Source organism: Aquila chrysaetos, chromosome 5 (genome assembly GCF_900496995.4).
Source record: "Aquila chrysaetos chrysaetos chromosome 5, bAquChr1.4, whole genome shotgun sequence".
Lineage (NCBI taxonomy): Eukaryota > Metazoa > Chordata > Aves > Accipitriformes > Accipitridae > Aquila > Aquila chrysaetos.
This window is the reverse complement of record NC_044008.1, coordinates 27783227-27808750: the sequence shown is the minus strand read 5'-3', so window position 1 is coordinate 27808750 and position 25524 is coordinate 27783227. Positions and strand designations below refer to the sequence as shown.

Here is a 25524-nt window from a genome sequence, read left to right as displayed (position 1 = left end):
CAGAAGAGGATGGAGGTATATCGTGGGCGCCATGGGCAAGCCTGCGTTGCGGCTGACTCGTGCTGCCTTATGTACAGGTGAGGGAGGATTATGCTGCCAAGTTGGCTTTCAGAAACTGGAATTTCATCTCTGAAAATCAGCTGCTGGAGGTTACTGATTGCTTTGTTGTTGCTTTTTTTTTGATTGGCTAAAATCTGGCTGTTAGTCCTGTCTTTATTTCAGAAGCTCAGTCTAGAAATACTTTTCAAAGGGAAAGATGCACATCTATTAAATCCTAAACTAATCATAGTTGTTGGGCTGTGCTTCTGCTTTCCAGCATCCAAACTCACAGAACTGGTCTGATTAAATAATTTTGAAGAAGAAAATGAGGACGGCCAGTCATATAGTAGCAAAAGTTATCAGTGGATATAGTCAGAATGAAATTTAAGCAAAATCAACTTGTGAAGAGCAATCTGAGACATTAAACTATAAAATAATTGGTGAATGAGATAATCATGATAGGACAAAAAATATTTTAGAACATTTTAAAAAATCACCTTGTTTTCCAACATTTCATTTGCTTTCATTCTTTACAAGAACAATGGAGCACTAGCTATGAGCAAAAGTAGAGGTAACTTCCTTTTTTCTTTATAAAGTTGCTTTTTCCGGGGCCTTGTTCATGAGTCCAAGGCAAAACACGGCCTTCACGGACTCAAGTTTTATCTGATTGCTTCTGTGCAAGTGATTTCACACCAGCTACAGCAGGATGCTAATGTCCAAAAATAAGTCAACAACAGCTGTTGTCTTATGGCACAAGTCACTGCAATCGAGTTTGTGTATTGGCCATTTGCAGCTGGTCACCTTTTCTTAGGGAACAGCATGTCAGGGTGGTTTTGAGAAATGAGAGACTTGTCCTAAATAGGTGTTGAAAACCTTTGTTCTGTGTTCTTAAGACCTTAGGCTGATTGATGAGATCAGTCTTTTCTGTGATTACTCTTCTCAGAAATAGTACAAGATCTCTTACAAGCTTTGTCTGTATGTGTCCTTACTTAGGTTTAAATAAAAATGTGATTTTTTTTTTTTTAACAAGGTTAATTAAGATGGTACAAAAAAACTCTACAGAGATTCTCAATTAGGACTGGATTGAGTTAACAAGGTGCAGGTTTAAGGTAAATTGAAATAAACTTTCTTAGCTGAAATAAGAATGTCCATGAACTATACTGCATCAAAATGTGGGTGCAGGCAGGTCAAAGTACTTTAAAGTAATACTCATGTAAAAATGTCAACATGGTTTATTGTTTTTGTTTTTAATGTCTTTCATAACGTTTCTTGTAGTTTTCAGAAACTCAGAATGAAATATCACCTTGTTTGCTGTGCTCTCAGGTTTCTTAACAAGCATGAATGACCTTTGATAAAGGGTTTGAAGTTCACATCTGCCAAAGATGAACTACAGTTTCTAAGCATAACAAATTAATAACTTTGTTTTCTTTGATCTTGCTGCTGTGCAGTTGGGCCTTTGGTGATGTTTCTGCAAAGCTGATGATATATATTTGGAGGATGCCAAGGAAATGGATACTAGGTGGTGTTAATTGTCTGACCCATAGCTATGGCCATGCTTCCCTGAGACGCTTGCTTGTGGGAAGACCTAGAGACATGTCTATTGAGCCATAGCAGCAGAGTGTGGACAACTCTGAGAGCACGAGGGGAGAAGGGCCTTCTATAATTTATGAGGGTGTTATTTGTAATAGTTCAGCACTTAAGCCATTGTCCAAGGTGGTATAAAAGTTAGTCTTTACATCAAACAGCCCACTGTTTTATGTTCTGTTCTGGATCTAAATACTAAACTTGAGCTGGTTTTAAAACTTTTGAGATTCTGACAAAAACAGGTATCGAGCACAAAATATATTTTGCAAGCTGTTGCAAAATCAAGTTTGGGCTAGATGGCTGATCTGCAGAGACTGAAATAAACTCAAGGAGAAGAACAGTTGGAAACCAGAAGGAGAAGGTCAGATCATCTTCATTCTTGAGCAACAAGAAAATTGAGGAGGTGTGATGAGCTAGAAGAGAGAAGGAAGTCTGCAACATGGAAGATCCTGGAATAGTAAATTCTCGAATTGTGGAGGATTTGGAAAGTGTGAGAGCTAAAATCTCGTATGCCGAATAGGCACCCAGAGTATATATGTGTAAGAGAGTGGGGAGGATGAGAGAAGCAGTAGGAGGGGCAGATGTGAACAGGTTTGACGGTGGAATGCTTAATCCTGCCCACCCTTCTTCCTTAAAGAAGACCTGCGGCCATTCCCATGAAGAAATCAAGACATATCCTTAAGATGTAAAATGGAAATGGTAGAAAATGCCGGAAATGCTGTTGAAGTGATTCTAGATGAGAAGGTGGATGGTAGATAATTTGCCGTACCAAATGTTACCATGCAGTCCTTGACTGCTGAGCGAACAAGAGTTTATCATGTCCGTGGAGCCAGTCCCCCCGCTGCGGCTTGAGGGGGTGGGAAAATAGGGCAATGTCTCTAGAGCTGGGGTGGCTAAGCTGTGACGACCAAGGTGATCCAGGGTTGAGGGTGTTGACACAAATCCTACTTTATTTCCGAATCTTTTCAGAGTTTGGAGTGGAGGCAGGTTCCCTTTTCCTTCCCTCACTTTCCAATGGCTGCTTTTGTGATTTTCTCTAGGTCTGTCAATCCTGACTGTAGTCTGTTTTACTGAAAGCACCAATTAAGTAGCCGAGCATTTGCTCTTCCTCCCAGATGGTTCCCTCTTCAATGTGGGAAGCAATCTGTGCTGTAACAAAACGGGCAGGAGCCCAAGCTGTAATCTTGTACACAGATCAGTGCAGCCTGCCGTTTGAAGCTGAATTAATAGTGGGATGTGAGTTAACGGTGTAGTTCGCAGGAAAGAGCAGAACCGGGGTGGGGTGGGAGCGGGGGAGAGGAGAAACTGCCTGATGCTGTTTTGTTTGAGCCTGGCTTGCTCCTAATCCTGCTAGCCATTCAGCCTTGATGGTAGCAATAAGCCTGAGTACCAGCTGTGCCTTCCCATGGGCTGCCGTGTTATTTTCAGCTCCTGTGAAAATGAGGCATTTCCATTTAATTTGCATCTTTTTTCCCCTTCCCTTTCTCTAATGAACAAGTGAGTACAGCACATGCATTTATGCCCTCCTTAGTGATGCCTCCCCTCCTTTCAGCTGCATCTACTGTAAGATCCCTTTCAATCCATTGCTTGCTTTACATCTAGCATCTTGTAGTTCAGAGAAAGTAACTGAAAGTCTCTGCTTATTGATGAGATCTCCTGCAGCTTCCAGCTGCTCTGCAGGCACTTTTGTTCAGAACTTGGATTTCTGAGCATAGGCCTATTCACCCATTCAGCATCACCAGTATGGCCCCGCAAAGATTTTCCTGCTGGATGGTTTTCCCTTTACTCTGAAAAATCTCATATTTTCACAATGTGTATTGGGAACTTACTGGAAGACCTACCTCAGTTTTCCTCCCTGTTTTTCAGAACTCTAGAGATGACAGTGGAGAAAATTGCTGAACATGCCACTGTTTCATGTGCTGCATGATCACTTCCAACAGTCAGTGTTTCAGGTTCTCCCTGGAAGCTTAGTCTTTACTGTCCTCAGCTGTAAAAAGCACGATGCTGTCCTTTCTGTTACAGCCTGTACAGCATGCTGGATAGGTTGCCTGAGCATAAAAAGGTGCACTGAATTAATTCAGTAAATCTAAAAAAGGCCATTTCTCAGTCTGTGGTGAGCAGACCAGGTTTAGAGAGCTTGGTGTGCTACGGAGAGGGCTTAGCTGGGTCTCTGACATGAACAAGTCAAGTGTCCAAAGTATAGGTAGCCAAAAGATACGTATCTATTTTCAGTTTACATATAGGCATTGAGTATTTTGAAAGTGGATGTAAATCTGTTCTAAAGCTAAAAGACTTACTCTTTTATGATAGAATCCCTGAAATGGTAAGAAAGATAAGTAAGACGAAAACAAGCCTGTCCTTCTGGAGAAGGGAAGCAAACAGACATCTGGAGAAAATAGCTATTGTTATCTATGACATGGCCTTCAGTTATTTGGCTTGGAACAGTCTATCATATTTTTATCTTGAACCTGTCGCTTCTTTATTTGTTGCTAGTGACTGACTCCCAGTGCTGCATGTGGTTTAGCTGGTCAGGCTCAGTGAGATGCACAGCGCATCTCAGACACCAGATTTAGTCATTTTGTCCGCTGCAAACGCAGCTGGCTGGTCTTCAGGCTCCAGCCCTTGCTGTGGCCGCTCTGGTTTGTGTAGTTACAGTTCATGACATTTTCTCAGAAATTGTTTGGTGGATTATTTTGTTAAGCACCCAATTTTGAGAGGAAACTTTTCATCAAGTCCTGTTAGGTAGTTAGGTTTTCTGCTCAGTGGGACTTTCTGGTCTCTGAGTGGACTGATAAGGGTTGTCTTTAACAGGTAAGGAAGAGAATTTGACTCTTCAGCTACAGCTTCACAGCTGAAGCACTTTCACCCCAATACATCTCTGCACAACGCAATGCTTCTTCCAATTCCAGTCACTAATTCCATCTGCTTTGGGCAAGTTTTAAGAGTTGTTTAGCAGCAAGTGCCTGTGGTGAGTGGAAGGTAGCTGCCGTGTTTGCAGAGCAGTGCTTGCTTAAAGCAATGGCAGAATTTTGTGTTGTAGTTATTTATACCCCTATTTTTGTGTTCTCTAGCTGTGTTTGTGGCAGTTACTGGGTAAAAGAATAAGAGCACATACATGTGCTCTTATTGTATGTAATAAACATTTTACATATGCATACAATATTATTACATATAGCTTTTATGTAAGAAAGAAGCTGTATGTTAACTTTTTACTTTACATCCTCCTTCAGGGAGAAGGCTAGCTGCCAGTTGTGGGTTTGGGGGTTTCTGTTGTCAACTCTAGTGTTGGGATATAAAGAGAGGAACTGAGTCAAGGCTATGAAGTGTAGTAAATTTGGAACTGAAAACAGTGACTTTAAATGCAGTCATTTCCCAAGCAAAGACATTTTAGTCATATTCCAATCAAATTTTAGCGCTGATCGGCCAGGGGATGTTTCCATTGCTGAATTCTACTTCGGTTCTTGGTATCATTTCAGATTGAAGGAAAACTGTGGTTTTGTCATAGATTTGATCCTAGTATTTGAGGTAAAACAACAAATTACAAAAAGAATCAGTTTCAAAGTTGGCTGATTGTTTTAAATCATTACTTTTTAATAATTCTTTTTCATTCCTTAATATTTCAGCTGGGCATTAATGTGATATCAGTCTAGGTTGAGCTACTACTTGTACACTTAGATTATAGTTTTTCATCGCACCTTAAGTTTTATTCTATTACCGTTAGGCAGAATCTTGGAAAACATCGATGTCAGAGAGCTGAGCCAGGGAAAAAGACTTATCTTCTGAATAAGGGGAGTTAGGTACTTCCTGAAAAGCCACTAATGAGATAACAAATGTCTATCAAAGCATTCAGATTATTACATCTTCCCCTGTGGGCCAGTAGCGCTGAGGTTGACCAGGTAGATTTACCCTTGAAATAATGTTGTGGGTGTCGATGGCCCAGGCTGGGGTCATTTTGCCCCACTTACTTATATGACCTATAGGCTTGTTTTGTTGCTGCGTTGTCGTTCTCCAGCAGCAGGATGCTCTGGGGTAGGGACCTGACTACCTGGAGTCTTGAAGTGTAATCCTTTAGCATCTTCTGTCATTTGCCCTAACCACATCTTTCTTCAGGCTTGAGCATTGTGTTTACAAAATGATTCTCTTGGGCAAGAGTCTTCAGTATCTGCTTGTATTCAGAAGGAATACTACATTTTTAGTCTTCGTGAGTGGTTTAAGATGTGCTCCCAAATGTACACACTGTATATATTTGTACTTTTATATAGGTGCTTTTTAATAGCAATACTAACCCATTTTTATTGGTGGGTGATGCAGCTGAAGAATGCAAGACATGAAGGGGTCGTTTGGGGCTCAGATCAGTTGCCTAAATGAGGCATCTAGAGCCATTTCAGATGCCCTAGGACATACTTCACCCGGCCTCCAGCTGCTGGTCCCTGGGGGTATGCTGCGTGTGCCTTGTGCCAGTGTATCAGCTACCCTATGCATCTCAAACAGCTTTGGATGCACGTGCTTAGACACCAAATCAAGCTCTTTTTGTCATCATTTATGTAATCCTAAAGAGAGCTGGTCATGTTAAGTAATGTGGGAATCTCAGATTCCTGACTAACTGCAGGGATTTTCGGGGTTTTGTTTTGTTTTGCTTTGAGCAGTAGAGAGTAAAAGTCACAATGATGATGATAAACTTGGACTCTGGCAAGGCACACGTGTCAACTGTTGCCGTGATTAACACCGGCTGCTCAGCAGCACGGGCTCAGGGCTCGGGGAACACGCTGTACTCGAATTATCTGGCTTAGAAGTGCCCTCCACTTGCCATTTGCAAGCAGGGACAGACAGAAGACAAACATTTCTTCCCCTAAATATGGGACTTGTTATAGCTTAGTTGCTTGGCAATCCACTTGACTGTAAAATAAGCAGACTATTAAGCAATGCTACTGGTTTCCTTCCTTCTATGGCTTTGCGGGATATTTTGTGATCTTTGTACCGTTACAGCCTTTGCAACCATCTGTTTAACTGCAGTGGGAGATACACACTGCTGCCACGGGTCTGTCTTTGGGGGAGAGAAAGCCACTGCGTTTTCAGGTGTTCCTCCTGTTGTTTTTTTCTATATGACACTGCATTTCTATTCCCACCACTTCCCTTCCTCCTTTTTAAGCTTACTGGCAACATCTGTTGCTGCTGTCTATAATTATACTCGGCACAGGGAGAAGGGGAGACACTGAGCGCAGCTGCTGCCTGTGCCTTCCCCGTAGGTATTCAAAGTCGTGTATTAATATAATGACACTTCTAGATTCCTTCATCGTTTATTTCCCCCTGATCCAAAACAAATTCTTCTCTCTCAACCCTGTATGGACTAAACCTTAACTCTACGTCCTCCCTTGGTGGGGAAAACCAGAACCAGCTACTGTCAGGAAAAAACATTAGTTTCCATATTGCCTTATAGTTATATAAGATATAAATATATTCTATTTCTATTTATTTATGTGGCTATCCTGTGATTGAAGTAGTGTCATCCGCGTGCAAAACCTTGAAAACCCTCTGAAGGATGCGAGTGTATTTTTGATCCCATGTAGATAGCTGTACTTCCTGTGATCAAAATAATAATGGTGATTATTAATAGATATTGCGACTAGTAATAGTTCTGAATAATACTAATAAAATACAAATAAAAGATTCCAGATTGTGAGCCAGGTTTGCCTCAGGGCCATTGGAAGAAAGCTGTTTTGAAAATCTGGGTTTATGTTTGTAGAAGTTACCTCAGGTTCTGGCATCCTTTATCTCAATATGCCCTTTTCCTACTGTTCAGTATAGTAAGTGACCAGAACATAATAATTTAACCAATAGCTATAAGGAAAAGGAAAAGAATAGAAAGGACAATTTCTATATGTAGCTAACTGTAGGATAAAGAACGACAGTCTCGTTTGGTGCAAATTTGCAGTACATCCTTGTATATTTGACATTTAGAGTTGAAAACTTGCTTTAATCTTATTCTTTTCATATCACGTCATTTGACTTTACCAGCTGATGAGCCCTGAAATGTAGTTACAGTCACCGCAGGAAGTACTAAATGGAAGAGCGTTCAAATAGGGAATTAGTAGAACTGTGATTAGCTAATGACTGCAACACACTCGGTAAGCAAGACATGCAAATTTGAATGGGACAACATCTTGAATCTCCCGTAGTAGTGGGTAAAAACCTCAATTTGTCATTCTCACTTTGGTAGTCGGCCGGCTGATGAGTACGCGCTGACGTTCTGGTCCGGCGGAGTGCGAGCAGGCTGCCGTGGCTGCGCTTGGGGACAGAAAGCCGAAGAGTCTTGAAGGTATAGATCGGGGGGGGGGGGGGGGGGGTCTGAACAGCAAAGTGCCCTTTCAGGTATTAAGCCAGCTCTGTGAAACCAGCAGTAAGACAGACACTAATTAACACCATTAAATACAAAAACCATATAATACACGCACGCACGTATTGTATAATATGTATTGCATACATTAAATTTACATGCAAAGTTAGTGTCATTTCTACTTGCTTCAATGTATTGCTCTTTAATACCAGAAACAGATTTGCTGTCAGAAAAGAGCGAAAATATAGACATGCTCACTCTCTACACATTTAAAATGCACAGAGGGAGTCCTACATTAAACAGAATTATAGATCTCACTTTCCAAAGAAACACAACTTTAATGAAATCTGTCAGATGGCAATCATACAAACATGCTTTGATGCCTTTAAAATGATAGATCGTTATTTTTCCAGAGGGGAAAAGCATATACAGAACACAAATTTTAATTATGCCTGAGACGACTGAAAGTTTTTAACATTTCAAATAAATATGGATGTGACATTTTATCTGAGTTCTTTTATGATTTTCGGTACAGGCCTCATTAGATTCAGCTGCTGTTTATGGCATTCGACATATGGCAGTATATTTAGCTCTAAAACGCTGAAGATAGGAATTTTATATAAAGGTTGAGGGACAAACGGAGTCAGAAGGGGTTCATCACTTAATAAATGGAGCTAAGTTTTCCTTGTGAGGGGCATGTCTGTATTGCGCAGTGGAGAGAGCTTCCAGTGAGCTTGTGGAGTAATACCAGCGCAATATCATTCTTGGGCATTGTACTCCAGTTATTTAGTCTGTCAAGCTGTTTAATAGGGTTTTGCAGCTGTCTTGGATGAACATGAGCATCTTCACGCGGCATTGTCCGATGGCAGCACACGGGGTTTCTGAAGCAGTGGTTCAGGGTGTTCTGTAACACAGCTTGCTGTAGCGTTTACATGCCCTCTCCATCTTTTACAGTGTCAGGTTTGTTCAGATCCGTGCTAAATTTATGTTGAAGGATTTTGTTGTTGTTGGAGAGATTGTGTGATGATGGTTTTTGGCATTTCCTTTTCTACCCGTAAATGTTCTAGCATGAACAAACTAACTCCCCTACTTTTCTTCTAAACCAACTCTCGGTGATATTTTTTAAATCCCATTTTATTGAGCGCTTTATCTAAGACCTTCCAAAGGATCCTACTGAAGATGTGCTCTGTTCCTCAAATTAGAAGTTTTTAAAGTGCCTTAATTTAAACCTCTGAAATTATAAGGTATTTTCTAAAATCTTGATCTATGTTTGCTTCTTACTGTCCTTCTGAGAAACATTTTATCATCAAAAGGTGCTGATAATTTGCTTATTTAACTGGTTGGTTTTCATCTACTTTGCATAAGTTTTGATTGCCACACGGTTATAAATGGAATAAGCATTTGAAAATACTGGACAAACCTGCATTTTATTGTTCTTTCCATGGAAAAAAATTCTGCTTCTATCAGTACACAGAGTGAGGAATCAGACCTCTCGAATTCTAACAATTGGTCTTAATCTAATATTTCATGGTTTTGGTTGCTGTTATTGCTCATACTTGTAGCTCACCCAAAATCAATATACTTCTCACAAGTATATAGACAGAGCCATTATTTGGGGACAGACTTTTTAGCAGGGCCTGTTGCAATAAGATAAGGGCTAATGGTTTAAAACTAAAAGAGGGTAGATTTAGACTAGATATAAGGAAGAAATTTTTTACAGTGAGGGTGGTGAACCACTGGCACAGGTTGCCCAGAGAGGTGGTAGATGCCCCATCCCTGGAAACACTCATGGTCAGGTCAGACGGGGCTCTGAGCAACCTGGTCTAGTTGAAGATGTCCCTGCCCATGGCAGGGGGGTTGGACTAGATGCCCTTTAAAGGTCCCTTCCAACCCAAACCGTTCTGTGATTCCATGATTATTTTTAACTAAAAGACGTATAACCTTCAAATATGTTCTGTTAGACCCAAGAAAGTCATCAGATGATTTCATCTGTGTCTCTCAGAGACCCTCTATAAAACATGTGGAAAACCAGGCCATTCCTAATAGGAGGAGATTTCCGTAAAGGAAAATAAGCTTTACCAAAACCAGCAGCTCTGATCAGCCTGGAGAAGCATCATTGTATTTCTCAAGCATCTCTTCTGAAGAAGGTGTGAGCGTGTTTGTGCTCTAGTCACCCAGGCTGTTTTCCAGGAAGATGCGAGAAGACATGAAATTAAGTTCCAAAGGTGAATAACAGTCAGGGAAAATAAAAGATATGTCTTCAATCTATTTGTCTTACTTATTTGTAGAGATTGGCAGGAAGATTCTAGCTGGCAGTAAGGGGAAGATTGGAGGAAAATACTCGGAGATAAACCTATCAGATGTAGTTACAGTGCTACAGTTGCAGGTCTCAGTAAAATGGATTGGCTTTCTAAGCTTTTTTGCAAAAGCACCTCGATATATTGTTTTCCAGCATGTGCTACATAAACCAACAGCTGAATACGTAAACAAACACATTTCAAGCTTTCTGTGCTATAAATAAGGCATCTCTCCTGCCTGCCTATTAAAGATCACATATCTGAGGACCACTTTTCTTAGTTTCTTTGCTTAAGTAAAAGATGTCTCAGTGATCTTAAAAGGCTGTCTGTAAACTTACGCAGAAGACAGCTGCTTGAGTGTCTTTCTGACACCCTAACTAGGGTGGAGAGGGGCATTTCCATGGGAGCTTCATCACAAAGCAAAGCTTCTGGGCTGCCCTGTGAGCCCTGAGACATCCCTGTGGGTTGATGGATTTGGTTACCCTAATTGCACTGGGCAAGTGGGAAATTCCTGCCTTTTCAGCAGGACTGGGAAGGCTTGAAGCAACCTTAACACACACCTTTGGCTTCATATTCTGTATTGCTCTCAGAGGAAGGTGAATCAACAGCGCTTTAGGCAGTATCAGGTATGAGGCTCCGGGATATGTAGTGAAGCAGGGAGCTTTTTGTTAGTTGTTGTGAATCACTTGTAGGTTGTTACTAGCATACAAGCACAGTAATCAATATGTGGCACTTCCTAATACGTTACAGAGAAGGTACATGAATGACTGTACAGGATGCCTGGGCTCATTTCTAACCAACTGCCCTTAGCCAGCAGCAAAGGTCAGAGTAGAAGAGGATGGAGGTTTCATCCCCTGAGGATAACTCCTTTTACTAAAGCAGTACTGTAGACAGTTGGTAGCAAGAGAGCTCTGTCCCCGCTATATTGGACAATGTCAAGAAGGTAGGTGATGAACACGGAGGGCAAAGTGAAAATGACCATCAGAGCTGTAAATAAAAAATGAAACCAACCTCAAAACACACCCAGACAAAGAAGGAAATTGTGGCTGTTCCATTTTGTCTTTGTCATTCCCTCCACGGAGGTATGCATGTGCTTACATTCACACATCAATCGTATAATAAAAATCTATATGAAAATCGCATAACAATTGTGTAGGAAAAAAAGAAGGCCCAAAAGGGAGCAGAAGAGTGGGCTTCCCGTGGTGGCATGAGAGGACTTTCTTTAAACAAGGAGCTGTTGTATCTCAGTAAGGTTCTTTGGAAAAGTCCCTGTGGTGACTGGCTTGTTCCCAGCATCTGCAGCATGACGGATATCCAGAAAAGGCAGCAATACAGAAAACAGTAATCAATCAAGCAAATTATTACGCTTTAACAACTATTTCATTAGTAAAAGATTCTTGTGAAGCAGAGTGTATTAACACCAAATGAAATGAACTGAGCAGATGTACAAAATAATGCAAGTGGCTCAGAAGCAGGTGGGTTTTGTCTATCAGGTCTATCTTTCTGGGTGCACTAAGATCATTATTGCCTGGAAATAGGGCCCAGATGATGCTTTCTTCTGTTCGATGTATATGACTGTTAATCATAACCAATGTGCAAGGGAAAAGGTATCATCCAAGAACTGTGCATCCTGCTGCAACCACTTAATTATCCCCCCGCATAGCTTACTGCTATAATGATGACAGCCTTCTGGAGGCAAAATCAGCAAAATGGCTTTATCTGGATGAGATTTTTGTGGAGTTGTTAACTCTACCAGGGAAATAGCAGAGGCATCAGATTGCTAGGGTGAAATCCTGGTCCTGCTAACGTCAGCAGCAAAACTTCGCCTGGCTTCAAGGTAGATAGATGGATTTCCCCTGTGATTCCCTTCTGAGATCAACCACTGATGCAGCGTTTATAAGTGCTTCTCTGTATGTAAGTTTCCCTTCTAAAATCTGAATTTGACGCACACTGTTTAGCAATGCAGTTTGAGATCTATGATGGAAAGGACACCGAAGTGCTAAATAAATTTATTAGAGGGGATAATTTCCTCAGACCAATTGCTACAGTTGGAAAAAAACAAATAAGATTCCAGGCATACAAGCCCTTCTGAAGAAGTCGTGTCACTTACTCTGGCTCCTTTTTCCTTTGAGTTATAGAGGCTTTTTTTTTGGACATCCAATTTTGGTATCTTCCATGTTGTAGCAGAGCTTTTATGGTTGTGATGGCCTGAAGACAGAAATGAGGTTGAGGTCTGGAAGAATTAGTAATCTCATGGAAGGATGGTGGAAAATACAGTAAGAGACCTGAACTTAATTGGAAGAAGCCGTTTGGAAGAGATTACAGTCACATCACTAATTCTTTACCAAATGTCACTCATTCCATTCAGATACTGAGATCTGTTTAGATTTTTCCTGGATTTGTCCTTTTTACTTGGGAAAAAAACCATACCAAATATGGAAATATGATGGCAAATTGCAAGGGGTTATAAACCTGCTTCAGACCAGACTAGAAATCTAAAAATAGAACATCAGGATGAGCGCAAAGAAAGGAGAACCAGAGTTTTGGGGTGCGCCTCTCGGTCCCTTTAGCTCTGATCATGTCAGTTTGAAAATTGGCATAATATTAGGCTATTTCTGCAGGATTAGGAAGAGTCTTAATTTCTCTTTGCTAGGTGCTTTGAGCATTGAGACAAAAGATGCAAGTACCAAAGATGGTGTTTATTAACATTTTATAAAATCTTCATCAAAATTATGGCTATCTTCATTTGTTACAGGCTTTCACAATGTTGTAACTTATAAATTGAAAACAATATATATGTCAAAATAGAAATCTAGTTTGTTGGAGGCTTTTTTCATTTATTGTTGTATGAAAGGCCAAATAGAGAAAGTATCTTGCTGAAAACATTCATCCAGAAGAGGTCACAGACAAACAGATTGGGAAAAAAATTAGCATCAGTAAGATAGGTTATCTTCCTCATTTAATATCAGCAGTTCTCATCACAATCTTTTTCCGTTCACCAGGAGAAAAAAAAAAAAAAAAGCTGTTAAAGAAATTATTTTAGGCTGACCTTTACCTTGAAACAAGACAGTAAATTATCCCATTTTTCTGGTTCAGAAAAAGAAGGGGGAAAATGCTGCCCAGGGTCATAAGCCTAAAAACCATTCAGCAACTGCAGTCAATAACTTGCATGTATTACTGGGTGTAGAGCTGTCCTGAGGGTTTCGCTACTGGAGCAAACAGCTTTGGAGCAGTTCTTGAGCTGAATCAACCAACCAAAATCTAATGAAACCCCTCAGCTTGAATAATAGTATGGGCAAATGCTTGGTGCTGCGGACAAAGGCTCAGCTGCTGAGCTGCTGGTACCGTTAATTGGAGGTGGAAAGCTAAGTCCCTGGGCTGGAAATCCGCTCCTTGGAGTACATCTTAAGCATAGGTTGGTTGGGAAACTGCCTGGAGAGTCTGTGGCTCAGCATCACATGAAAGTGAGAAGTGGAGGGAGGGGAAAGAGAGCTGGAGGAAGAAGAACGAAATACAAGAAGTGAATTTGGTGTTTTCTAACATCTGTTTTAACAGGTACTCTTTCGGCATTAGAAGGTGGGTTATAATCAATGCTACCGTTTTACTCTTTGAGTCGTGAGTCAGAAATGAAGTTACATGAGGTGCATTGGTGACATGAACTCTCGCCACGCCATTGTGTTTGCCCCGAGCGGTGAATACTGATACCTGCAGCTACGCCCGCGGCCCCGGCAGACTCCCCCCCACACGAAAGGCGCTGTGCCCGGGGCAAGAGTAAGACAAGGGAGCAGAGTTAGACCTTGAGCCCTTCGGCACTGAACCGGTTTTCACCTCTTTCTCAGTTCTTTCTGAGGGAAGAAGGAGTGCCGTGGCTCTCCCAGTTCCCTGGTAGTGCACCGGAGCAGCTGAGTCTGTCGGGATGGGGTGGGAAATGGCAGTACCTGTAGGAATTTAACACGCATTTGGAAAATCTAGGAAGGGTAGGCAAAAATAAGGCACGTGCCCTTTAAAACATACGGAGAGGAGCATCCGTGGGGTTTGGGGGCCAGGGCACCCTAACCCATCGCTGCGAGGCAGGGCCCCCCTACACGGCTGCTCCCGCCGGCCGTGCCGCCGGGGCGGCATCGCTCCCGGTGAAGGACCTTCTCCAGGGAGGCCCCGCGTTGTCCCTCGCCTGGGCTGGGCGGGTAGCGCCTGGCAGCTTTTTCAGGGACTGATTTCAGCTTCTTGGGGCTCCCTTTCAAAGCGGGGTTCGGTCGTACGGAGGCAGTGCTGCCCCAAAGTGAAAGGGGCAGCCGCTGCCGCCTGCCCGGGTTGTCCTCGTGGAGGGGCAGTCCTCCGGCAGCCCCTGCGCCTTCGCCCCGCCAGGCGGAGCAGAAATCAGTCCGCAGACTTTGCTCTTGCGATAGAGCCGTGGCGGTTTCCTTTTCTTTAACAGGGTTGTGCGGCTGTATTTCCTGATCATTCCCCCTTCTCCTGCAAATCTTGTTTGTGCATCGGCCACTTTCTTAGAATTCCTTCGCTGCCTTTTCAGCTGAAGTACAGGGAAATCTGATTTTAGGGAAAGCTCTGCAAAATGACTTATTGTGAAAAAAAAAAAAAAAAAATTGGTCTGTGTCAGTGGGGACTTTGAGTAGAGTTTTTGCCCGTCAGCATTTATTATGCATTTGGCCCATCATTGTTTACCATACGATTAGATTATATAAGGAAAAGTGGCAACTTCTGCTGAACTCTTCAGAAATGGGTGCTGTTATCTATTCCTGGCAGAAAAGACATAAACAGAAGTTTTGCAGTCTGGTTCCTTCTCCTTTCTAAGGCCAGTCGCAATGCATGCAGATAGGATAGGATAAGATAGGATAGGATAGGAGGATAGATCTACTCTGCTTTTTTCAAATGACATTGCAAATTGAAACTAAATTGAGCTAGATGAATAATTTAGAAGTCAAAGAGGAAGGAGCTGCAATGGAGGCAAGCAAGTGGATGCACATCACAGAAATTAAGGCAAGAAGAGGTTTTAAAACTACTGCAGCATGAAGGAGAGCAAAAATGGCCTTGTGAGCTGGAAGCTGGTGTGCTAGGGAGATGAACTTACAAACTGCAGGTGTGCCCTGAAGAGATGGAAGAAAAAAATAATTCAGTCTTTCGGACCCATGCAACCACCTCAGCTAATCAGATGTATGGAGAGCACTTTGGTTTCCACTGATGCTGGCCTCGAGCAAAATATCTTAGTGAGCCCACTTGCTAGCAGAGCCTCAGTGCTTTCCCTGTCAGCTCTGTGGAGTGCTCCTGGTGATAAACATTTCAAAAAAAAGGAGTATAACCGTGGCGAAAAAATTTCTGTCTGCTCAGGGCAAAACAGAAAAAGCAGCAGTGGTCTACCCAGAAAGAAAATGATACAGTTAATAACTGTCAATAGAGAATCCCAGGCTTGTTTCATTTTCTTGATTTTCCTTTCTTTTTTCTGCTTATTCAGCCTTACCGGTAAGGATTTGGCAGAAATTGCTTGGTTCCATATGAAATAAGTGTGAAACTGCAGGATAAAAATTCTGTTTCGCCTTTGCAGCCCAGCAGAAGGCAAGCTGCGCTGCTCGGTGTCAGTGTGCTCCGCACGCCGGGGAGTTTCTCCAGCCCCTGAGAACCTCCCAGGCCACTTCAGTGAAGAGGCCTCTCCTTAACCACTCCTCGGGGGCTTGTTTTCAAACACCCAGGCAGCACGCTGTAACTCAGAAGGGTTTGCTTTAATTACTCATTTAAACTTCTGTGCTACGTGTTTACTTGTAATTTTGCCTCAGTGATGCTCATCTAGCATTGCTTCTTCTATAGTATTCGCCTGCATTTCCCAAAACTTCATTATGGGAGAAATGTCTGCGGCAATTTGTGGCACTTCAGGTCTCCTGACATATATCGATGCAGTCGGCATTTTCTCGCAGCTGAACAGCATTGACAGCAGTGAGAGTGGCAGATGGGGCAGAGAGCTTTGTTTTTCTAAACAGTGTCCTCTTGCCTTCCCTTTTTGCTTTGCCTCATAGGAGCAATCAAGCATAGGATTAAAAATGTTTCCTTGTTTTTGAAAGCCAGTAAGAGCAACGTACTTAAAATTGCGGCAAAATACACTGCGAGTTGTCTGCCTAGCTCTGGTTTGAGACTAACTGATCTCTGAAGGATTTACCTTTTGGGCAGTATTAAATTAACTTGGGAAAACCAACAATATGAAATTAACTTGGGAAAACTCCTACAGAAAAAAAACAGCTTTAGGGGAAAGATAATGACTCTGTGGCATTTAGTTAATTATCCAAATTATGAGTGTAATTCGTGAGTAACGAACCTGGAGTAGTTTCCTCAGGAGTCTTACTTCTCAGCAAAAGGAAACCACCATTTTGGAGAAGTCCAGAAACGTATTACGACATTTCCAATTCAAGAGGTGCATTTTTTCCACAAAGCCATGTTCATAACTCCCAGGTAAAAGAAGATTGGATTTATTTATTAAATCTAAAAATCAGATGTCTTCAGGGCAAAGGACTTGTTAACGGGAAAAAAAAATCTGTGTTTTCAAAAACAGTTAATTTTTTTTTTTAGTATTATGCTTCACTGAGAAAATTGTGAATGCTTTTGGGAAAGGGTTAATTTAATATTTCTTTATTGATGCATTCATGCACAAGGAAACAAATCTTGCCCCACTGCATGTCAGCCAAATACTTTAACACGGCTACAAAATGGTAACATCTCTTGATACCATTTCAAGCTCGCAGACCTATTGGCATCTCCTGCCTTTGGCTTCTGCTGCCAGTATCAACTCTGGGCTTGGCTTTGCTGGCGAGCTGTAGCACGTATTCAGGCATGGCACCGTTTCCTTCAGGCAGCAATGCCTTAACAAGCTCAGATGGTTTTCCTTGATGCCCAACTGATGATGTTACTGATTTTCAGAGTTCAGGATCTTTCCGCTCAGGGGCAGCTCTTCACCATCTGAAATATTAATAGCATAATACAAAAAGAGCTCTTCAAGGGACCCCTACCTTAATAGTGCTAATGTTGCTGGAGCTCAGAGGAACCTCCTTTTGGGAGCTATTTTTCTTTTTACAAAGTAACAAAGAAAATGGGGAGATGGGAGCCAAAAACAGGGAGGCCCAGCCCAAACACAGTAGGTTATATGTAGCATTCACTTTCACTGCTGTAGGGAGTTTTTAAGGCTGCGAAGCCGTGTTAGCTTTTTGTTCTAATCAAAGCTTCATCTTCCAACCCCTTTATATAATGAGAGCAGGCAAGTCTGCTTCACAGACCACCATAGCATAGACTACCATGTGGTCCGAGATCAGGTCTGCTGGAAAGCACGAAATGAAATACCTTCCTTTGGATATGATCAGCTATTTTCTGTAATGCCTTCTCGGTTTGGAGGGTGACACTACCAGAAACAGTCCTTGGAGAAGGCCAGAACAATTGACTTTTTGCTGGTGTTTAGGAAGGTGCTACACGTAAGTGAAGAAAACAACAGGGGGGCTATAAATAAATGCAAAGATCTCTGCTGCTTCTGCACACAAAATGTTACTTAGGTCTCTTCCCAAAGCACAGGCAGGGAACCCAAGCCCCAAAACACTGCACTGAAAGACTCGCAGGCAAGCCAGCCATGAAGCTGGGAGCAGAAGCCAAACTTTATTGCAAATTCCGTGTTGCTTTGGTATTATATATCCCTAAGTGCATCTCTCTAATGGGCACTTCTAGCCAGAAAGTCAGCTGCCCTTCTCTCTGTGGTATTTCGTGCTTTGAATAATGAGCATTAAGGGTTTTGTTGGTCATTTAAATGCCACAATTCCAAGCACTTAAACACACTTAGCAGGTTCCGAATCTCTCTGTTTCTGAGCCAAGTAGCATTTTGGAAAGCATTAAGTTAAGTAGTCTCCCGCAATAATTTTGCGTTCCCTCTTTGAGTTTTCTGTACCAGAGCGTGCTTTGACTCTATCGCTGTATTGATTTTGGTATTCTGCCATTCTCAAAGTTTTCTTCTGGATTTTTCTGCTGAAGCAGTTGCTCATTCAGCTGTGTGTGTTCAGAGGGGAATCAGCTCCGTGTGCCACACACTTGGAGATCCCTTTCCTATTGCTCTTCCTCAAGGGCCAGAGGAGAAGCTCGTTCCTAACCGCGTGTCTAGGAAAACCTGGGATTGGATGTGAGGTCCCTCGGTTGTTAAATCTTTTTGCTGACATAACCCCACAGCCCTGAAAAAATTCCAGAAACTTTTGCTGCCGCATTAAGAGAAAACCTGGTAAGTTTTAGCTTCAAAGACAATTTTTCCCTGGTGATCTGAGTAGGTCAACTTAAAGGACAGCAGAAAAAATCCCAATGCACTGATTATCATGATTAACCACCAGTATCTGAGGATTAACATAGCCATGGCTATTAGTCCTAGATATACTAACGTGAACAGAAGAGGAGCAAGCAGATGCAAGAAAATCACAGCATTTTGGTGGACTGCTTTTGCAGCACGGCCTTCTCTGGTCACTGGGTGCAGTGGCAAAGTAGCGTTCAGTCACATTCGGAAATGAGTACAGGCAGCGGTCACCAGGTTTGCTCAGTGCTCAGGTCTTGCCACCCCCTGGAGAATGGAAAGCCGAGCTCCTGAGGTTCGTCTCACTTCGGTGACTCACTGCCTGCCTGGCCAGACTTTGAAAACCAGTTTCTGATTGCAGACATTTGATTTGAGCCATCTTGGCCTGATTTTTGAGGAACTCGGAGTTCCCATAGCTCAAGTCAGAGTCAAGGGGGGAACTTGCAAAGAGATTCTTCAGCCATTACCTGCCTGTTTGGAGACCCTGATGGGCATGACGCTGTGGAAGGGAAGGGCAGCGTTGCTGACTGGCCATGCTTCTGGCATGCCCTCCCTTTAGCTCAGCATCTTTCTCACAGGGCAGTGCGCAAAAACCAGTGCAAAAAACAAGACATAGCCTGTTAATCACAAAGAGAAATACTTTGTTGTTGTTGTTGTTGTTAAGCTGCTTTCTGCATCACAGTATCTGCAATCCAGCTATAGTTTGATAAGGCGTGACATGCAGAATATTGCCCCAGAGTTATTTACTAAAATGTGGGGGTGCATTCTTCAGCTTCTTGATGTCCACCTGGAGAATTCAGACAGGTAAACGGGCATTTACTTTCACAGGTTCCAGGCTGGCCCTAAAGATGGGAACTTCCAAACACAGCTTTGAATTTTCAAGTTAGAGCCAATACAGTATTTGACTGGGTCCACGACAGGGATGAGAACACAGGTTATAGTAAGTCCTGTGCAGGTGTTTGTTACTTCTCATGCAAGCTTCTCGTCTATCAGGTATGCTGCATTTGGCTAATTTAGTCTTGCATTTTTTGCTTCTCTCTCCACGCTGTTAGGCTTTAGAGGAAAAGAAATCTGTCAGTAGCTGGTGGGTAACACAGAGTGCTGGGGTTAGTGTATTTGTGCGGTGTTCCTGAGCAGCCTGACGGCAGCGCCAGGTCGAGTGGCAGTTCTGCACGGCTCTAACGCAGCCCCGCTGAGTTCTGCCTGCGAGTCCTGCCCCACTTCGTCTGTGGTCCCTCCTGCCTTCATGAGGAGACCCACCTCTGAAAAGATCAATTAATTTTAAACAGAAGAAAGGAAAACTAAGGAAGACTCTATTGGTCAGAATGCTATTTCACGGTTGCTTTCAGCCAGGTCAGCCAAGGCCCATGTTTGGAATTAAAACCATCAAATATTCAGTAAGAAAAATAGTGGGTGTCCTGCGCTGCCTTTTCTCCTGGGATTTCACCAAAGACTAAATCAAATAACATGATTATTGTTAATGTTAATGAGGTAGTCTAAGTGGCATTTTATTTGTCTTCTCATGAAATAAAACGCGCTTTAAAACTATAGACAGTTCAGTTTTGTCTAGCCGGCACGCGAGACCTTTGGAGGAAATTGCACTGGAGAGAGACTCACTGCCTATAAGGACAGGAGGACCATGCCAGGAACGAGATGATTGTGTTTTAAAAGTCTAACTTCGCGCTATACATCCGTAAGGCTGTGTGAGAGGGGTGCTCCCTCAGCCTCTGCTGCACCATTTTCTGTGCATTTGGTTGGAAATTCTTTCTCTGGAGCTTACTCTACTGAAAATCTTTATTATGCAAAATCCTCCCCCGAAGTTTGTCTCCTCATCAGTCAGGTCCTGAATGCAGATTGCAGTTCTGTCTACAGAGTTACCACAGAGCCTTTTCCATTTTAATAAGTTTTGGGTGTCCCGAGAGACTAGTAGACAATGGAAATTATACAGTACTTGTCAAACCTGCTGCTATGCTTTCTTTGAAACACCCCAAAATGGAGGCAAAGAGGTAAAAGTTTTCTACTTAACTTGTCTTCTTTTCCATTTGGTGCAATTACTGTGTGAGTCACTCAGCTTTAAGATGCCTTGAAGGGGAAAGTTGATTATTAGATACATAAGAATAATGAAACACACTCGATGGAAAATTCTTTTTCCCCTTCTTTTTGTGCCACATTACCTAGACCATCAATTACTGCAAAAAAAATCCCTGCCTAATATAGAAATTTATCACAGGTAGAAATTTCTCATAGGAGAAAAATGGCATGAACACCCTATTGATTTTGTAAGTAGGAAGCATAGGTGAGTTTTCAATGACAGGATAATGATATTAGCTATTGTAGATCTCCAGGGTGTTTTCAGGAGGTTGCTGGCTCTAATTATGAAAATGTTTTCCAATCACCTCCATTCCAAGAAGCACCTTGCAATTTCTTGTATGCGAAGAGATCAGCATCTTAGAGACTCTTGGAATAGATGTGCTATATAGAGTGAGGCTATCGAGGTTAGAACAGAAATGTCTGGAACAGAATATTTCTCCAGAATTAAATAAAAAAAGGTATCTGAAAAACAGTAAAAATTTCAGCCAAGGTGCAAATTTCAGCCATATTTTCTGAATTTTTTTCATTGCTGAGACGATTTTTTTGAATGCACAAAACATGATGATCCTCGTCTTTGTATGCCTATGAATGCAACACACAAGCAAGGATGGAAGATGCAGCACTGCTCATATCTGTAGGTTTAGCGCTCATATCAAATCCTGCCCGGAACAAAAGGAGGCACAAAAGGAGGCTGCAGGGCAGCCGAGGGTGCTTTGTTCATGGGCCTCTTTTTGTCTTAGCGTTCCTGGATAATGGGAACCCATGGGATATTTTCTCTTTTGTGGAATGCCAGTAGTTGGTGGTGAAAACTCTTTGCATGATTTGTCTTTCTGGAGTAGATTAGCCTTTGTTATCTGTGGCATTGGAATTAATCACTGTGGCAAACTTTTAGTTCAGGGTATTCTTTAGACAGCTAATGAACCAAAATCAAAAAGATTTAATGGAGCTCTTACCTCCCTGAGTGTTGGATGAAAAAAGAGGGCAAAACTTACCCTGTTCCATTGAGAGAACTGTGCTGATCTGGCACTTGGAACAAAAGCCATTAATTGTCTTAAATGATTCCAGATAATGAGGTTTAGTAATTGGCTTTTGTTTTAATACAGCTTTGAAAGGCTAAACCACATAAATCTGTGTAATGCCTCAGAATAAGCGACAGTTAAGGTGTAGGTTTGACTTCACAAACAGTGCCTGTCCAAACTGGATAAAGCTGATTATCAGTTCAGTTACATGAATGATTAGTTGATGTTAAGAATAATTCTAAAATACAGATTTGTTTGAACACTTTGGGGTGCAGAGTGGAGAATACGGTAATTTTGTTGCAGTTCTTAGGTACGTTTTTGCAATGAAGTGCATTACTATTGATTTTCAGTAGAGCCCAATTGCTGTGTGCCTTAAATTGAAGATTTAGAAGTCTTAAAATCATCTACCTCATAAACCGTTCAACAGCTGTACTCTGAAGATCTCAGCTTTCTCTTACAAGTGTGTATCTAAAAGAAGGTAGAAGATGCCTATACACGGTGATACTCTGCAGTCACATGGGAGACCATCAGGGAATGCATCCTCATTTGACTGTAGGATTTCCCCTACAGTGTTGGGGAAATTGCTGATACACACACATGCTGATATGTGTGTGATTAGAAAAGGAAACCACAAGCTAACTGTGAAGGTGCCTTCTCCGGTATCTGGACTGGTTCTGCCTACAAAGACACCTTGTACCATTACACAGTGAAGGAAATCCCCCATCACAAATCTGAGAGAGCGCTTCCTCGTGCAGTGCAGCACTGAAGTAAAAATTAAGACAAGGACTCATAGGTTTCTTGAAACTTTAAAATCTGCAGGGGAGATGTGTATAACGACAGCGTTTCAAATCAATTTGCAAGCAACCTGATTTTAGAACAATTGATGTTGAAAGTGTTGCAAGAGAATTTGACTTAAGAACCAAGCAACAACCCAATTTTACACATCCACAGCTCAAAAAATCCAGATATTAATATCTCTACTCAATACGTCATTGCTCATCCTTTGTGCCTCATTCTTATTTGGCCCAGTTCCTCCCTTCCACTTGTACATTATTAATACCAGGAGTCTGCTTTTAGCGTTAGGACACTGTGATGGTCATAAAGAAATGCACAGGAGTTCAATCTTTGACAGCTGAGGGCTGTAAAAGCCCAGGAAATGGTTTCTCCCTCATTTTCTTTTTCTTTAAATGGAAATGCTCTGGGCTTTTTTTGGTTTTGTTTTTGGTTTTTTTTAAATGGTTTTTTTGCTGCCAATATATTAACAAATCTTGGCGTTCATGCATCGTGCTCTGCAATTAACAGGAGCTGTGTAATTAACTCATGTAACCACTGCATTGTGAGAGCAAGAGGGAATGTCCCTGTCCCTTGGCAGGGGCAGCTATATGGCAGCAAATTTGCATTATAATAGGTGCTTTCATGGGGGAAAGTTGATCTTTTTTTATCCATACTTTTATTCTCCCCAAATCCACAAGGTAGGGAGTTCATGATCTCAGACAAATGCAATAGCAAAAAGCTGTGCTTGAGTGTAGCTATCCTAAGTTGGTTTTAATATTTAAATTCACAAGAGAGAACGTTTTTCTTGGGGTGGGTATAGTGAATCCTGTACTTGTATGTCCAGCCTGCCTGTTCCTGGGGGAAAGTGTAGCAGCTGACCTTAGCAGGTCACTCTGGGAAAATATAGTGGGAACGGGAATCTTTAGTGGCATCTTGTGTTAAGTGCCTTAGTTTGTGAGACAAGGCTTTGGGGTGTATTTGATACCAAGGACTAACTTGTTGACAGTATCTCTTCCTGAATGACCAAAGCTGTTGTTGTTGGCAGTCTTATTTCTCCCAGTGAAAAGATACTTCTGAATCGCAAACCATCTTTTGCTAAAGTAAAAATAGCCTTTATTTACATTCATTTTGCATATGTAATTTCTTGTGTGTCTTTTTTGCTTTTGCTGTTCTTGTCTCTATCATCTTCTTTCTATGCATGTTACTTTTATCGCCATTCCATTTTTTAATTTTCTTTTAACTTGTCTCTGTATTATACTTGTCTATCTCTAATCTGGTTTTCATTTCTTTTCCCTTTCCCAAGTCATAGTAGTGTCTAAGTGGGTTTTTTGTCTTCCAGATCTGGTTTCCTTGATTCACCTGTATGTCCTTCTGCCCTCCGTTCTGTGATGGCTCTTGTGTCTTATCAGTTATGTTTCCCTGTATATTATTCTCAGTGGGGATGAGCAATCTTAATGTCTAACAGGCTGAATTGTTAATGCACTCTCTGAGACAGAATTTTGACCGATCCAATAACTTTTGGACATTATAACATGAATATAGACCTGGTGTTGAAAAGCAGGCCAGTGCTTATCGTTGTGTCACCTTGGTTTTCAGATATTTACTGCGTTAAAATGTTGAGGAGAATGATTCAATTGAATTTGTTAGCAATCCTCAGGCAGGGTTGTTTGGGAAAAGATGGACTGAATTTGCTAAGATTTGTTTCAGTTTTCTGTGCTGGATATAATTTGCTCAGTGGGCCACTGGGTCACAAAGTGGAGAAAATGTTATTGCCGTCACCTGTAACCTTCAAAATTTTTTATTTTTCAGTTTTAAGTAAATGATCTTGAATGTTTTTGACCTGGAACTCGTACTATATTGTTGCCTTCTGCTCTTTCTTTTCTTTGGGCTGCACTTTGTGCTGAAAGCCTCTCCGATGATACGCCACTCCTCTCCAGAATAGACCATCCCTGCTCACTCTCCCTTTTTATTGTGGGAAAGGTATTCTGTTGAAAGGGAAAACCTACATTTAAGATGTGGAAACATGGAAGAGAGAGTGTGGTGGTCTTCAGAAAGTTTTATTTCACTAATTAGAAATATCTGTAAGGCAGAACTTTGATTATGCACAACTATGTAGTTATTCAGAATTCATTATTTATCTGAAGTAATAGGTAGCTTTTGGCACGTCACCGTTTTCTCTCACCTGGGCTCTGATCCAGCATTCGCTGAGAGCAACGGACAACTTCAGTGGCCATTAGCTTAGGCTCCAGACGTCTGAATGTGACTCTCATTCAGCCTCATGCCTTTAGGACAAGAGTAGGTGGTTGAACAAAGTGAGTGGGCACCTGGATTTCCTTGTGCACGGCACAGACACCAGCTGTTTCTGCCTGGAATGGCCACATGTTTGTTTCTGAGTGACAATTTTTTTCAAGTTTTGAAAACGGATCTACACAAAGGCCTTATAGAAGGAAGTTGTGTAGCATTTGCAGCAAGTAAAAATGAAACTTACTCTGCAGCATTCTTAAACTTTTGAATGCTTACTTCTTCTTTGGTAATTTCTTCAGGAAGTCTGAAGAAGTTAAAAAAAAATCTTAGTAGTTTCCCAGGGAAAACCCTGGTAAATGGTAAAAGATATTTTTTTCTGAGACAATACTCTGGGCTAGCATTACATCTAGTGGGGTTTGTATTTATATTGAGCTGGAGGCCATCATAGTATATACCATGTAATTCAGCCTGACCCTAGCATGTTTTCGCCAAAGTGTATTGTTAACATTCTTACGAGGGATGGGTTAGAGTGTTCAAAAAGGTTATGTATAAATAGTTCAAAGTCAAGTGTATGCAGTGCTTTGTACTCAGAGAGGGGAATGTTATACGTTTATTAAAAGAAGTTTATTGAACTTTATTTTGCCCTCTTTGCTGACACTTTGGTAGAAGAGCTCTTCACTGCTGCAGCAACTTTGAATCAGGGGCCTGCATTAATCCATGCTGAGGCCCCTGTGAAATAAGCCGGTCACTGCCCCATCCTCTGTACCATGTTTGAACATCAGCTTGAATGGATGGTTGCAGTAAAAAGAAGCTGAATTGCTGTGT

The 25524-nt window shown here is 41.7% G+C and overlaps 1 protein-coding gene across 11 annotated transcripts in view; it reads left to right on the top strand.

The window, feature by feature from the left end:
* ST7 (suppression of tumorigenicity 7) overlaps positions 1 to 25524 on the top strand; it is a 156085-nt gene that overhangs the window by 52398 nt on the left and 78163 nt on the right. Inside the window, exon 1 of one of the 11 annotated variants that reach the window (XM_041123438.1) lies at positions 7906 to 7939. The exons of the other annotated variants lie outside the window; for them this stretch is intronic. The gene's annotated coding sequence lies outside the window, so the exon portion shown is untranslated. Of the gene's footprint in view, positions 1 to 7905; positions 7940 to 25524 lie in introns of those variants that run through there. 11 annotated transcript variants of the gene reach the window in all.